At 42.4% G+C, this 16,552-nt stretch overlaps 1 non-coding gene across 1 annotated transcript; it reads left to right on the top strand.

The window, feature by feature from the left end:
• Positions 1–12,771: 12,771 nt before the first annotated feature.
• Positions 12,772–12,846, top strand: Trnas-uga (transfer RNA serine (anticodon UGA)). The gene has a single exon. It is a non-coding gene; the product is annotated as a tRNA-Ser (tRNA).
• The last annotated feature ends 3,706 nt before the right edge of the window (positions 12,847–16,552 follow it).

Raw genomic sequence — 16,552 nt, 5'->3', positions numbered from 1 at the left:
TGTATCCTGCTTTTGCAGAATAATACTGCAGCAACAAGACATGAACGAGAGAAAAAAAAACGAAAATAAGACTTAAGTCGAAAAGGAAATGCGCCATATACAACAACAAAACACTGTGCTCATATAAGCGTCCGACAACCAAAGTGTGTCAAAGGCTTTAGGATGAATATACAGTGCTTCCTAATAACAAATTGCCTCCGATAAGCATCAGGTGACAGCTGTTTACATTAGATTCATTTGAGCATTTGCGGGCGGGCTCTTGCGCGTGCGCAGTTGAGTCACGTGTGAATAGTAGGCCTAGTTGACATGATGTGTTCTGGAAAAATCCAATATTTGACGAAACCGAATGATGGATCCATCAGACGCCTTTCATTGTGCCATTTACATGCAGTTAACACTGTTAGCAAAATGGTTATCATCAAGTGTGAATGTGCATCATTTTCCTTTCAGTTCTTGCTGCTTACATTTTCGTTTACAGAGTCATCATCATTTGCTTTGGGCCTTTGTCCCACTTCAACACAGGGTCGGCCTTGTTACAATGGATTTGGCGACATTAGTGTCAGAGAGTGCCTGGATGCCCTTCCTGCCTCCACCACGTACCTCCCGGGACGGAATTAGTGTACCCCAGCTGTCTGTGTATAGTTTAAACCTTGAAATAGTTTTTCAGTTGTCTGTGAGTCATGTAACTGAGGAGGCACGTGGGGAACAACCCGGTACTCACCTAGTGCGACGTGGAAAACTGCCTAAAAAACCCATCCAGCGTGGCCGACACAACGGCCCTCGTCGTTAATCCGCCGAGCGGATTCGATCCGAGGCCGGCGCACCTGCCCGACTCCAGGAAGCAGTGCTTTAGTGCCCTCGGCTATCCTGGCGGGTTGATCATTTACAGAGTATCTAATAATAAATCAATACTTCAACGTACAGCTCTAAAACTGGAAATATATTTACAATGTGCGGCCAATACTTTTATAGGCAGGTACATCGATATTTTTACCGCCAGTATATCGATATCGATACATTTTTCGATATATCTAGAACCTATAACGATATTTCTTTTTTTTTTTTTTTTAATATCAATATATCGGATTCCCGATATCTTGAAAAATATCAGCAGTCCTAGTTCACAGTTCTGCCAAATAATAAATCATCCCTGAACTTTATGGTATATAAACGGAAATAAATGTGCGTTTTTGAGAATGTTCGATAGCACCCATTTTCCTTTGCATAATCCATGAGCAATCTGTAGCAAATCCGCATTTGTGTTTAGTTATTGTAGCATATTTTCTAACTTATTGTGTTACAAACTGTTTTCCCTGACAGAGGAGTAGCCCAATATATTATTTACATTTATTGTAAATTAACTCTGTTTTCGGGTTTGCTAATCAATAAACAACCTGAAAACGTTTTAGGAAACCAGTAGTTTTTACCACAGGTTTTTGTGTTGCAGTAATAGAAATATCGTTTTGCGCATTTGCTTCAATCCTAATAGGGAATTAGCAACTTTTTTTGGTGCAACAGATTAAAAAGATAATCACTGGACTAATTTAAAGTTATTTGTTTACTGCCTTATAATACATTGCACCAGCAAAAATACAGCCCCACTGTGAATGCTGGCCGGCCACAGTGGCCGAGCGGTTCTAGGCGCTACAGTCTGGAACCGCGCGACCGCTACGGTCGCATGTTCGAATCCTGCCTCGGGCATGGATGTGTGTGGTGCCCTTAAGTTAGTTAGGTTTCAATAGTTCTAAATTCTAGGGGACTGATGACCACTACAGTTAAGTCCCATAGTGCTCAGAGTCATTTGAACCATTTGTGAATCCTGTTGTCGAACATGGGGTGAGTTGGTTGACATGTGTAAACAGTTAGAAATTGCCCCGACTGCTGTCAAACGATTGGCAGCTGCTTCGATTCAGTGTGTTGAAAGAGCTCCCGAGAGCTGCACCAGAGGTACCTTAAGTGCTACCCTCTCCCATGGATACCTTCTCCTCTGCGGAGAGTACAAGATCTATCATTACTCGCCTACTTGGCTGCAAGTGCCATGTCAATGGTAGATCTAGGTGTCCTGTACAGGATGGATGGGGATCAGGGAAGAGTCGGGTGTGTACCAGTCCTTCTAACCAACATGTCAGGTGCAGTCTTTCACTGAAACTGAAACTGAGCCAGTGGGACTCAGTTCACCTGTTTTGAGGAAACCTGTTTTGTCCTGCGTCAGGAGGAGGCAAAGGCAAAAGGATAGAGGTATGGAAATGGCAGCAAGGGGCAGAAAAGGACAGCTGACAGTGTGTGGGATGCACACAAAGGTTATTTTTAGATTAGGCAACTTTCCATCCAATTTAGATAACAATAGATGTAGGCAACACAGACGTATCAGTGCAAGATCAAAAGAAATGCCTCCCAGAGGTGACAGTATTAAAATCCTAATGGTAACCTGCCAAAGCATTCACAATGAAATGCCAGAGTTTGAAGCACTCATAAAAGCAGTGAAATTCACATAATACTAGATACAGAAACCTGTTTGAAACCTGAAATTGATAGCAGTGAGATTTTTGGGGAAAATGTAAGTGTATATTGAAAGGATAGGTAAATGGGAAATGGAGATAGTGCATTTATCACAGTAGACAAGAAACTCAAATCCACTGAGAAATTAAAGCTGCCTGTGAGTTGGTCTGGGCAAGACTCAGTATCAGATTTGGGCATAAAAGATAACTGGATATTTTATCGCCCACCAGGCTCATCGCCTGATGTAACCAAAAAATTCAGAGAAAACCTCACTTTACTTATACGTAAGTTTCCCAATCATACTGTAATCATCAATGGAAACTTTAATAGTCCAACAATTAATTGGGAAAATTACAGTTTTGTTAGTGGTGGGCATGATAAGCCATCCTGTGAAACTTTATTAAATGCCTTCTCTGAAAACTACCTAGAGCAGATAGTGATGTGTCGGCAGCTGGGCCAACACCTTGTAGATAGAGGTGGCTTAATGCACGCTAGACTAACGCAGACGGGCGTGAAGTACTGGAACAGGATACGTAATTAATGCTATGAAGAAAAGTACGTAGCTGGTATAATACTTATCTTTACTCATTCATTGTGGTACATCGCACAAAGGAGACTTTAATTACAATCACTGTAAGGCTAATGGCGCCTTGCTAGTTCGTAGCCATTAACTTAGCTGAAGGCTATTCTGTCTCTCGGCTAATGAGAGAGAAAGGCTTCGTACGTCTAGTCGCTAGCTCTGTCGTCCGTACAACTGGGCTGAGTTCGAGTCAGTCTCTCGAGACCTGCCTTGTGGTGGTGCTAGGTTTGCGATCACACAGAGGCGACACGCGAGTCCGACATGTACTACAGGACCACGGCCGATTTAAGCTACCACCTAGCACGTGTGGTGTCTGGCTGTGACACCACAGATAGTTAGGAACCCCACTAATGATGGAAATATATTGGATCTAATGGCAACAAATAGACCTGACCCTATCAGATTCTATGATGCATTTATGGTGTTAATTAGCCCCTCTCGTAACTATAATGTATCATAGATCCTCAAACAAACAACCTTGCTCAGTTCTTGGAAAAAGGCACAGGTTATACCCGACTATAAGAAACGTAGTGGAAGGGATCCACAAAACTACTATCCCACATCCTTGACATTGATTTGTTGTAGAGACTTAGAAAATATTTTGAGCGCAAACATAATGAGGTATCTTGAACAGAATGTCCTCCTCAGTGCCAACCAGCATGGATTTCGAAAACATCGGTCATGTGAAATCAACTCGGACATTTCTCACATGCCATAATGAAAGCATTTGACTCAGTACCACACCTACACTTACAGTCAAAAGTACTATCATATTGGGTATCAAGTGCAATTTGGGATTGGATTGAGGACTTTTTGGTAGTGAGGATGCAATACGTTATATTGGATGGAGAGTCATTGTCAGATGTAGAAGTAACTTTGGGTGTGTTAAAGGCAAGTGTGTTGGGACTCTTTCTGTTCATGTTGTATATTAGTGATGTTGCAGACAATATTAATAGGAAAATCAGGCTTACTGCAGATGATGTAGTTATCTATAATTAAGTACTATCTGAAAGAAATTGCATAAATATTCAGTCAGATTTTGATGAGATTTGAAAGTGGTGCAGAGATTGGGAACTTGCTTTAAATATTCAGAAATGTAAAATTCTGCACTTCACAAAATGAAAAACTGTAGTATCCTATGACTATAATATCAATGAGTCACTGTTGGAATCGACCGAGTCATACAAATATCTGGATGTAATGCTTTGTAGGAAGATAAAATGGAATGATCACATAGGTCCAGTCATGGGTAAACAGGTGGTAGACTTTGGTTTATTGGTATAATACTGGAGAAGTGTAATCAATCTAGAAAAGAGATTGCTTACAAATCACTCACGCAACCAGTTCTAGAATGTTGCTGAAGTGTGCAGGAGCCATACCATATATGCTGAACGGGATACTGAATGTATACAGAGAAGGGCAGCACAAATGGACACAGGTTTGTTTAATCCATGGGAGAGTGTCACAGAGATACTGTAGGAACTGCACTGGAACACTTGTGAAGATAGATGTAAACTGTCCCGAGAAAGTCTTTTAACAAAGTTTGAGGACTGACATTAAATGGGTAGTCTAGGAATATACTACAACCCCTTACATATTGCTCACATATGGACTGTGAAGATAAGATTAGAATAATTACTGCATACACAGAGGCATTCAAACATTTATTCTTCCGGCACTTCATATGTGAAAAGAGCAGGAAGAAACCGTAATAACTGGTACAATGGGACATACCCCCTGCCATGCACCTCACAGTGGTTTGCAGAGTATAGATGTACATGTAAATGGAGAAGACTTTTAAATTCATCTTTAGTAGAAGTTTTATATGGCAAAAGTCTTAACCTGTCAACAGAATTCATAGCCTCTCCTGTTTTTCCAAACACTGTGGAGCTGCCAGCTTTAGTAAGGCAGATTAGGAGCACATTGCACTTATATACACCCACCTCCACAATCACATGACAAAACAACAATTGTTCATACACAAAGCTTTGGAAGATTTCAAATATGTGACACTCAGGGCTACACATTCCACACTGTTCTTCAATCCCCTTACACAGACCACATCCAATCCTTAAGTGAGGAGAGCAGACTTTAAACACACTACACCATGAAAAGCCTTTCAAGGTCTTCTTACAGAACTTGAAACCGACCTGGGTTCTGCAGAATCTGGCAGATGATAATGGGGACACTGCTTTACCGGAGAGTCAACATTCACAAGAGGGGGAAGACACTGACGAATTCCGACACCAGTCCCCACCCAATGAGACAGTCAGCATTGGGCCTCAACTCACATGGCAAGATGATGCTAATGACAGGGTGAATTGGAAGTCTGGATACACTCGTATAAAAATGAAATAGTGTGAGGAATCATAATGGCGTCTGGTATGGGGTGTCTGTAGGCGCAAGCGCAACTTATGAGATGTGTTGACAGTGGCAGCCATTTTGGAATCCACTGTCTTGGATTTGGGGTGTGTGTTTCAAACGGGAAGGGGATCATGAAACTTCCGGGCAGATTAAAACTGTGTGCCGGACCAAGACTCGAACTCGGGACCTTTGCCTTTCGCGGGCAAGCACTCTACTGACTGAGCTACCCAAGCACGACTCACGCCCCGTCCTCACAGCTTTAATTCCGCCAGTACCTCATCTCCTACCTTCCAAACTTTACAGAAGCTCTCCTGCGAACCACGCAGAACTAGCACTCCTGAAAGAAAGGATATTGCGGAGACATGGCTTAGCCACAGCCTGGGGGATGTTTCTAGAATGAAATTTTCACTCTATAGCGGAGTGTGCGCTGATATGAAACTTCCTGGTAGATTAAGACTGTGTGCCGGAGCGAGACTCGAACTCGCAACCTTTGCCTTTCGTGGGCAAGCGCTCTACCGACTGAGCTACCCAAGCACGACTCACTCCCCGTCCTCACAGCTTTAATTCCGCCAGTACCTCATCTCCTACCTTCCAAACTTTACAGAAGGTCTCCTGCGAACCATTCTGGGAAGGGGATCATTATTACTTCATTTTGAACTGCCTCTTTCTCAGGAATATACATGTAAAATCTGTTTTAAGATATCTTTAACCACATGGGAGTTATGACCCGTTAAAGTTTGGACACATGTCAGAGTCAGCATGACAAGATATGCTCAATATGACCCCCATTGTGCTGGACACACAATTGGAGTCTTTTTTGCCAGTTCTGCTGCACAAGTCAGAGGATCTGTGAGTCAACAGAGGCACATGCCTCCTCAATGTGCTAGCAAAGATGGGCTACATTATTAATTTTTATGTCATACATAATTGATTTCAAATGACCCCACAGATAAAAGTCAAGAGGTGTAACAACAGAGAACTGTGATGGCCATTCAATATGACCCCTCCTGCCTATCTAGTGGCCTCCAAACTGCTCATCCAGAAACTGTCTGACTTTCAGTAGCACAGTGGGGAGCTGCACCGTCTTGTTGAAAGAAGGTCGGGGAATCACCCTATGGATTCAACAGCATTGGAAGCTCATAATCAGGGATCATGTTAAGATAACTCTCCCCATTCAAGGTTCCATCAGTATACACTGAACCCATGATTCTTGTGTCCTAAATGTCACACAAACCATCACTTTTTCGCCACTAGTACCCACTCATGAGGCATTTGGATCTGACCGGTAACAATGATTGTGTTTGTTTACTTTTCCTTGTACATAAAAATTAGCTTTGTCATTAACAACACCTGTCATAAAAAGTCTGATTCCCGTTATGCTGATCCAGAGCCTATTCTGCAAACTGCATCCACTGATCGTGGTCTGATCAGGGTCATCCTCTGAGTGATAATGTTGCAACTATTAACTTGTACGAGTGCCATTGGTGTGTGTGCAGCACCGGCACATTTGAATTCTGACTGACACTGGATATTGCTGATAACCAGCATGTACTGCTATGTAGACTTTTCACACAGGATGCCACAACTACTGTTGCAGTCTTCTTGTCAATGGCTGTTTTTGGATATCCAATGTGTGGCTTGTCTACCACAGAACCTGTTGCACGGAATTTGTCCAGTAACTTGGATACTGTCATATGAGAAATTTCATTTCTCTCACGATGCATGGCATTGAAGTCAATGGCAATCACTCTTGTACTTTGTCCACCACTCATTAACACGATTTCAATGTGTTCCTGCTGTGTAAGTGCCATTGTGGATCACCTGCAACAATAAACAGAACTGATCACCTGCTTGCAATTTCAAACTTTAACAGATCCTAACTCCTACACAAATAAAGATATCTTAAAACAGATTTGACATGTGTATTCCTGTAAAAGAGGCAGTTCAAAATGATGTGCTACATGACCTCATTCCCATTTGAAATATGTAACCCAAATCCAAGATAGCGAATTTAAAGATGGCTGCAAGTGTTGCCATAGCTCCTATAAGTTGTACTCCCACCAACAGACACTGTATACCACACGCCATTATGATTCCTCACACCACTTGGCTTTTATAGGGGTATATCCAGACTTTTGCCCCACGCTGTATAATCATCGCTCAAGAAACTGCCCAGTTGTTGTTCTTCACCAGTGACCTGCTACCACAATAACTAGTCAGAAGAAGACAGCACAGAAATGGCCCAATTGTGCACTGCTTTGTATCCTGTTACAGCATGACTGGTCATGCTCAAACAGCTGGTTGAAGAATTACATAATCACTGATTGCCTCACCTCCTGGTGCTCTGCACGTGAGGGGAATCTCTGTGGGGATTTTGCACCTCGACAGTGATCGATAGGATGCAACTATCTTTGAGCAACTATTTCTTTGACCAGTTGTATCTTTGTAGAATAGCACACTTTCTGTTGGTTCTTTGTATTTGTTGCATTCTTTGCATTTGTTTGGTGATATATTCAATAAAATACTGTAATTTCACTCTACAATCATGTGAGTGTAATTCTGAATATCAATCCACCTGGAAATTCTACGTAAGCAATGCAAAATCATGTTCACATATATGAAGATGCAGGAGGCTGTAGAGTATTTCTCAAGGAGCTTAAAACTAATATATCATGGAAAATGTCAGGATATTGGTAATATCCATGTATACCACATTATTAAGAGAATGAGTTTGATGATGGACTGTTCTACCGTTATGAGCCACATCAAGTTCTCATTCTGTGCCAATGTTTTGACATGTTTGCTACTCGTCATCTTCAGGCAAAGATGATGAGTAGGACACATGCTGAAACACTGCTGCAGACTGATACCTTGGCATGGACGATAATCCAAGAAGACTTCATCATCTAAATTTGCCAAGAAAGTTTGATTCCCATGTAGAACAAATTTGTTTCTGATGGATAGAAGATTATAAGCACCACCTCAGCAACCACAGAGAAGCAACATAAACACAGGGAGATAAGAGCTACACCAAATTTCAGAAAATAAGGAGACTTCACATCTGCCCTAGCACAAACATGAAATAGCATTCAGCATAGTATATTACTTGCAAGGGGAGTGGGTGCAAAATACTTTGTAACAATGCATGCACTAAATGTTTAGTGAACTTAAGCATTTTAATGCTACAAAAAATTTTGTGCTGTATTTCTGAAACACTGTTTTCATTCTAAGTTAGATTTCCTTTATTTTGCATGTAATAATTTTAGTATCATTAAGTACTGATAAGTAAATAAGTAAGTTTTTATAATTATTTCATTTATATAATGGCCACCAGAATCATGTCCTTTCTAGACAAAGAAAATATCCTGTCACCTGCTCAGTTCAGCTTCCAAAGTAAGAAAGCTACAACAGATGCAATACAAAAATTTCTAGATCATGCACTGGAGCTTGTGGACAAAAAACTCCCAGCCATAGGTATCTTCCTAGATCTAACAAAGGCATTCGACATGGTTAATCATAGTATACTTCTGCAAAAGATGCATTCCTATGGAATAAGAGGAAATGCCTATGACTGGTTTAAAAGCTATCTGGAAGATCGACAGCAGTATGTCGAATTAAATGAAACTAAGCTCTCAGGTACAGCTAGCACTGTACATTCCTCCATACACACCATAAAGCAAGGCATTCCCCAAGGCTCCGTCCTGGGCCCTTTGCTGTTCTTACTTTACATAAATGACCTTCCTCACAGCCTACCAAACACAAAAACCATTTTATTTGCTGACGACACCTCTATACTCATATCTGCGCCCGAACAAATTCTCCAATCTAATATAGATAGAACCACAGATGAAATAAGTCGATGGCTTCAAAGTAACAGGCTGCTGATTAATGCAAAAAAGACAATTGGAATAACCTTTCACACTGCCCAAAACAGAAATCCATTACTACCAACTATATCACTGGAAAAAAATAATATTAAACTTGAAAATGAAATAAAATTTTTGGGGGTCACAATTACTGATACGCTCACATGGAAAAGGCACATTGACATTACCAGCACAAAACTTAGTAAAGTATGCTTCATGATTAGATCAATAAGGAACGTCACTAACCCAAGTACCCTAACCACAATGTACCATGCACTCTTTCACTCTGTACTTAACTATGGAATCATCTTCTGGGGCCAAAATTCTGAATCAATTAAGATATTCAAACTGCAAAAGAAGATAGTCAGAACAATTATGTTCAAAAAACAGAGAGACACTAGTAAACCATTATTTAAGAAACTAAATATTTTGCCCCTCCCATGCCAATACACACTAGAATTATTATTCTTTACCAAAAAAAGTATCAACAAAATTAGCAAAAATATGGACTACCACGATTATGACACAAGATCAAAAACCTCTCTAAGAATACTTCCCCACTCAACAAAACTGTACAGTGATGGTGTCAAGTGCATGGGAATAAAATTATATAATCATCTTCCAACTTTTATACAAGAAATCCAAGAAATAAATAAATTCAAACAGACAGTGAAATCTCTTTTAATAAAAGAATGCTTTTATACCACCCAAGAATATTTGGAATCAAAATTGTCTTAGTGCATGATAATGTATCAAAGCTGAATGTTAAGTCAGTTTTGCCACATCATGTAACAATTCTCTGTAAAGCTGTAACTTTAAGTAACATAATTTTGTAGGTAATGTAAAATAAACTTTCTTCTGTATTCTTGTTTACTATTTTAGACTCCTGTAAACTGTATATTTGTATTGACTTATCCCATATCAGTTGTACAAGCCATTGTACTGATTTGATCTACGGGACAAATAATAAATAAATAAATAAATAAAAATCAATAAGCAGTTGTTCTTATCAACTAAAATAAATAAATTTTATATAAAATTGCATTAATATAATTTAAAATGTATACACAAACAAGAAACGTCATCACCATATGCAGCCCAGGAAAGGAAAAATAAATAAAAAATGAAAAAAAAAAACAGAAGTTTAGGAAGACCAGTAGCTGTTCAGCTCAGTGCTGAAATTTGTTAAACTTTCTGCATCAGCATCAAGTATTTAAAAAGAACCACAGCAAAATGACATGAAAGATGATAATATACTATTATTCCCCTGTGAAAGTGAATTTGTGGCTGATGAAAAGCCTAACTGAAGTCACAAAAGTGAAGAACCAGTTAGAGAGAACATTTACAAAGAAACAAAAGAGCTTAAAGAAAATGTAGAAAATCTTGTAGATAGTTGTAATTCAACAATAACATAGTAGAAGATAGACACCAGATGAAGTAGGAGCAAATGAAGAAAAAACCACTGAAAGTAGTAATAATAATTTTGTTTTGTGGTAGCTCCCTGTGGCCCATCCCTATTCCAGAAAATCTAAGTGTTGTCTAGCAATTTGGCATTTCCCCAGAATATTTATAACTTGTGAAATTCTTGAGTGTTCATCAGGGTCATAATGTAAGTTCTCCATGATGTTTTGGTAAACAGACTCGTAGCCATCTTCAGGTGATTCCTGATGACAGTTGGCCGGCTTGTGTTAGCAACCCCTAAATGTTGGTTGTTACCCCCTCCAGCACTCCTTTCCTGTTGCTTTCTTCATGGCTGCCACAATGGGTGATAGCAGTGATAGGGATAGAGGTGACTGGCTGTGAGCTGTGGTCTCCAGTAAGTTATTGTCATTGAGTGTGGAGCTCACTGTACAGGAACACTTTGCTTTTTCTTGACTCACTACAGAGTTCCATGTTGACTTAACTTCAAGCCACTGTAATTATTAAGTAGATTGTTTTGGGCACTAATTTCAATGGCCTCTTTGATCAAGCAATCCCAGAAGATGGAGGATGCCTTAAGTAACATGATTTTGTTGTAGTCTGCAGTATGGCCAGTTCTTTACTATAATCAGCCATGGTTGACTTGATGGTCTGGCTTAATTCAATGTGGTGTCATTGTACATGGCATATCTCTTTTACCATGCGAGCAGTTTCCCCCATGTATGCCTTGCTGCATTATCAGGGGTTTTGGTAGATCTCTGGTTTGCAAAGATGGAACAACCTGAAACTTCCTGGCAGATTAAAACTGTGTGCCCGACCGAGACTCGAACTCGGGACCTTTGCCTTTCGCAGGCAAGTGCTCTACCAACTGAGCTACCGAAGCACGACTCACGCCCGGTACTCACAGCTTTACTTCTGCCAGTACCTCATCTCCTACCTTCCAAACTTTACAGAAGCTCTCCTGCGAACCTAGCAGAACTATCACTCCTGAAAGAAAGGATATTGCGGAGACATGGCTTAGCCACAGCCTGGGGGATGTTTCCAGAATGAGATTTTCACTCTGCAGCGGAGTGTGTGCTGATATGAAACTTCCTGGCAGATTAAAACTGTGTGCCCGACCGAGACTCGAACTCGGGACCTTTGCCTTTCGCAGGCAAGTGCTCTACCAACTGAGCTACCGAAGCACGACTCACGCCCGGTACTCACAGCTTTACTTCTGCCAGTACCTCGTCTCCTACCTTCCAAACTTTACAGAAGCTCTCCTGCGAACCTAGCAGAACTATCACTCCTGAAAGAAAGGATATTGCGGAGACATGGCTTAGCCACAGCCTGGGGGATGTTTCCAGAATGAGATTTTCACTCTGCAGCGGAGTGTATGCTGATATGAAACTTCCTGGCAGATTAAAACTGTGTGCCCGACCGAGACTCGAACTCGGGACCTTTGCCTTTCGCAGGTAAGTGCTCTACCAACTGAGCTACCGAAGCACGACTCACGCCCGGTACTCACAGCTTTACTTCTGCCAGTACCTCGTCTCCTACCTTCCAAACTTTACAGAAGCTCTCCTGCGAACCTAGCAGAACTATCACTCCTGAAAGAAAGGATATTGCGGAGACATGGCTTAGCCACAGCCTGGGGGATGTTTCCAGAATGAGATTTTCACTCTGCAGCGGAGTGTGCGCTGATATGAAACTTCCTGGCAGATTAAAACTGTGTGCCCGACTGAGACTCGAACTCGGGACCTTTGCCTTTCGTGGGCAAGTGCTCTACCAACTGAGCTACCGAAGCATGACTCACGCCCGGTACTCACAGCTTTACTTCTGCCAGTACCTCGTCTCCTACCTTCCAAACTTTACAGAAGCTCTCCTGCAAACCTTGCAGAACTAACACTCCTGAAAGAAAGGATATTGTGGTGACATAATATTATGTCCTTTCTTTCAGGAGTGCTAGTTCTGCAAGGTTCGCAGGAGAGCTTCTGTAAAGTTTGGAAGGTAGGAGACGAGGTACTGGCAGAAGTAACGCTGTGAGTACAGGGCGTGAGTCGTGCTTCGGTAGCTCAGTTGGTAGAGCACTTGCCCGTGAAAGGCAAAGGTCCCGAGTTCGAGTCTCGGTCGGGCGCACAGTTTTAATCTGCCAGGAAGTTTCATATCAGCGCACACTCCACTGCAGAGTGAAAATCTCATTATGGAACAACCTGTCTGAATGTACACCTTATCTGCTTGCTACTGTACCTTTAGAATGTTGCCTCCAGGTGCTGAAATTAATGTAGAAATGCCATCTTTCCTTCCACTTGTTTGATTTCTCTAAATGTGAAAGTAACAAATGGTTTCACTGCTTCAGAGTAGGGGTGAGATGTCAGCATGCTCTTAAAGATGGTACTGGTACAAAAGTACTTCATTTTTTTTGTAACATTTAAAATTGTTTCTCATTTGCCCAGCTGTGACTGAGTGGATTGTTATAGCTTGAGCAACTGTTTTCTTAGTATTTCTATTGGCAATGAGACTTGTTCTGAACGGTTTCCATTTTTGAAACAAACTTGATATTTTTCTGGCAACGGCCTTGCCGCAGTGGCTACACCGGTTCCCGTGAGATCACCGAAGTTAAGCGCTGTCGGGCGTGGCCGGCGCTTGGATGGGTCACCATCCCGCCGCCACGTGCTGTTGCCATTTTTCGGGGTGCACTCAGCCTCGTGATGCCAATTGAGGAGCTACTCGACCGATTAGTAGCGGCTTCGGTCAAAGAATACCGTCCTAACGGTCGGGAGTGCGGTGTGCTGACCACACGCCCCTCCTTATCCGCATCCTCCTCGGAAGATGACACGGCGGCCGGACGGTCCCGGAAGGGCCACTTGTGGCCTAAAGACGGAGCTTTTTTTTTTTTTTTTTTTTTGATATTTTTCTGAGGTTTCCTAAGCTTGAAAATCAGTAACAAATTTATGTGCAGTGCTCAAACTCATGTCCGTACTAAAGAGCCTACAGCAAAAACAGTACAAACTTTGGTTTTTAGTTGAGTACCATTATGCTATCTTGGTTCTCAGAATTTTTTCACTATTTGGCTGACTGATGTAGAACCAATCGGACATCAATATATATAATGTACATAAACCCCTTTACCACTCCACTCCTCTCACTGTCTATGCTGTTGCCATGGTGGCTGGTGGCTGTGGTTGGGGTAGTGACACATGTCTGCAAACTGCAGTCTACAGTATTGTACTGTTTGCGGACATCACTCTACAGGAATGCTGTACCTTTTCTTGAGTCGGTTCAGAGTTCCATGGTCAGACTTGTTAATTAGGTCATCTTGGACCCTCATTCACCTCTATGATCAAGAAATTGTAGGAAGAGGAAGATTGCTAATTGTCTTGGTTTTGTTGTAGTTTGTGGCATGGCCAGTTTTTATACTACGGTCAGCCACAGCTGATTTGATGGTCTGATGTAATTCAGTGTGGTGTCTATGTTCACAGCACCTCTCTTCTACTGGGCGAACAGTTTTCCCAATCACCTTGCTGCATTATCAGGTAATTTGGTACAGCTCAGATTTGTAAAGGTATAGATCCCTCTTTACTGAACCTAGTAGTAACAAGGTCTTAGGAAGCAGGTGGAATACACATTTAAATTATGTTACTCTAATATTCTGCTTACTTTTCTGGAGGTATTGCTGACTAATGGGGTACATGCTAGTGATTTGTGCTTCTTTTTTTTCTTGCTGTTGCTTAGGTACAACCAGTTTGAATGCACACCTTTTCTGCTTGTTGCAGGGTAGTATACATTTCTTCAGAATGTTGTCTCTAGCTGCTTCAGCTTAGTTAGAAGACTATATTTTTGTTGCAGTATGGTTGCACCACTGAAGAGCAACATTAAGAAGTGGAAAGAGCGGCCATCTATGAGTTGCATGATGATCCAGAATGATCATTCTACCCACTGAAAATGGGAATGTTACTGCATTACTCCTGATACAGAACGTAAACAGAAAATATATGAACCACTCGATAACACCTCTCTGGGGGACAGCACCTTGATGAAGCACTGTCTGTGCGGGTGGAGAGAGGCTTGCATACCTGCGTGAAGCTGAGGGCTATGCCGAAGGTAGAGGACCTACTGCCGGAAAGGCCTCAGCTGGTGGATCAGACTAAGAGTGTTCCACAACGTCCCATCTTCCCTATCCACTCCTAGTCCTTACCCAATTTCCTTTCCCAACCCAAGGTGTGATGAGATCCATGCTGAAGGGTGCATGGCACATCGGAAGATGTGTTGCAAATGGAGCCTCAGGGATACCGGGCAACCTCCCTGAGTAATTAGCCTTACACCATGCGGGCTGTTCGTGGTGTGGACCATGTAGATCGCCAGATCTCATGGGACCAATAAGGACACGACTAAAGAAAATAAATTAAAACAAACTGAGGGGCAAACTGAGACCACAGACTCCCTAACATCGGGGTCAGGACCGATGGAAGGCATTCCCACTACTGAATCAGGGTCTAGACTTGAGCCATAAGTGGGAACTGTAACCAAGAAGTTGGACCAGATCAAGATTAAAGCCTTGTCTGGGGCCCAGAGGAGGAAACTACTCAGGGAACAGAGAAAAAAGGACGGGAAAGAATGGTGTCCTAAAGACAAGTGGAGGGAATTAAAGGGGCTTGAACCTAAGACCCCCAAGAAAACACTGTCTCAGGTTGAAGGGGATATGCAGCCCCCCCCCCCCTCCCCACAATGTCGAAGACAGGCAGCAAGACAATAAGGGAGGAATCTAAGACTCCCTCCTGGATAAGCGAGCCCAGAAAAAACCAAGGCAAGAAATAGGGAAACAGACCTATAGTACTTCAGTCCCGGTTTTTAGGATGGCAGTTATCCAGGAAGGCTGTCCACTAGTAGCCATCACCTCACAGCAGGAGGAACTTGTACAGATGGCCCCCTTTGGAAAGATTGCAGGGGGGGGGGGGGGGGGGGGAGAGGGAGGTGATGCTCCAGGACCCAACTTCAGGAGGGTCTATCTAGATTGTGGTGCCCTCATTTTTGTCTGTGAAGGGGTGTACATGGTGGAATGGCTTAAGGATATGGTGCCCATGATATCCCCATGGAAAGATGCAAAGCTGCTGGTCAAGACAGCAGTGGAGCTTCGTAAGACCGCAAAGATATCAATATGGTTACCAGAGATCCTTAAAGATGTCTCCCCTAAGACTCTGTTTGAGAAAATAGGGGCCCAGAACCCAAAAGTCTCAACAGAAGACTGGAGAGTGATCAACGAGAAGTTGTACCGGAAGGACGAACCCTGGTGGTGGAGGTCGGAGAGAAGTCCCTGAAGGCAATGCAAGAGCAAGGCCTGAAATTGTGTTTAGGGTTCTTGCAGGTCACCGTCAGGGTTATCAAAGACCTCAAAGGCAATGACGGCAGCAAGACGGAGACTGGAGGTGCTGCAGATTATGGGCCTCTGCTGCCCTGAGCCTGCCTGGGGAGGCAGGAAGTGGACATGGCCCTGATACAAGAATCCTGCTCATATAAAGGGGGTGTATCAGGCCTCAGTGGCACTAGAGGTAATCTGATTTATGCTAGAAATCTAAGAAACTCCAGAACATGTATCTCTATAAGAAATGGAATTTCTTTCATGCCAATGATGGATTTCTGCTCCAAGGACCTAGTGACCATTAGAATGCAGCAGTATGAGGAAGGTATCACAAGGGAAATTGTTTTGGCATCAGTGTACCTTCCTTAGGAAGACAGCTCTCTTCCTCCTTTGGAAGTGAGGAGACTGGTAGAAGCTTGCCATCGGCAAGGTGACCAACTGTTGGTGGGATGTGATGCCAATGCCCACAACCTAGTGTGTGGCAGC

The sequence above is a fragment of the Schistocerca nitens genome, chromosome 1 (genome assembly GCF_023898315.1).
Source record: "Schistocerca nitens isolate TAMUIC-IGC-003100 chromosome 1, iqSchNite1.1, whole genome shotgun sequence".
Classification (NCBI taxonomy): domain Eukaryota; kingdom Metazoa; phylum Arthropoda; class Insecta; order Orthoptera; family Acrididae; genus Schistocerca; species Schistocerca nitens.
Note: the sequence above shows the minus strand (reverse complement) of the source record. Positions and strands in the feature narration are given on the sequence as shown.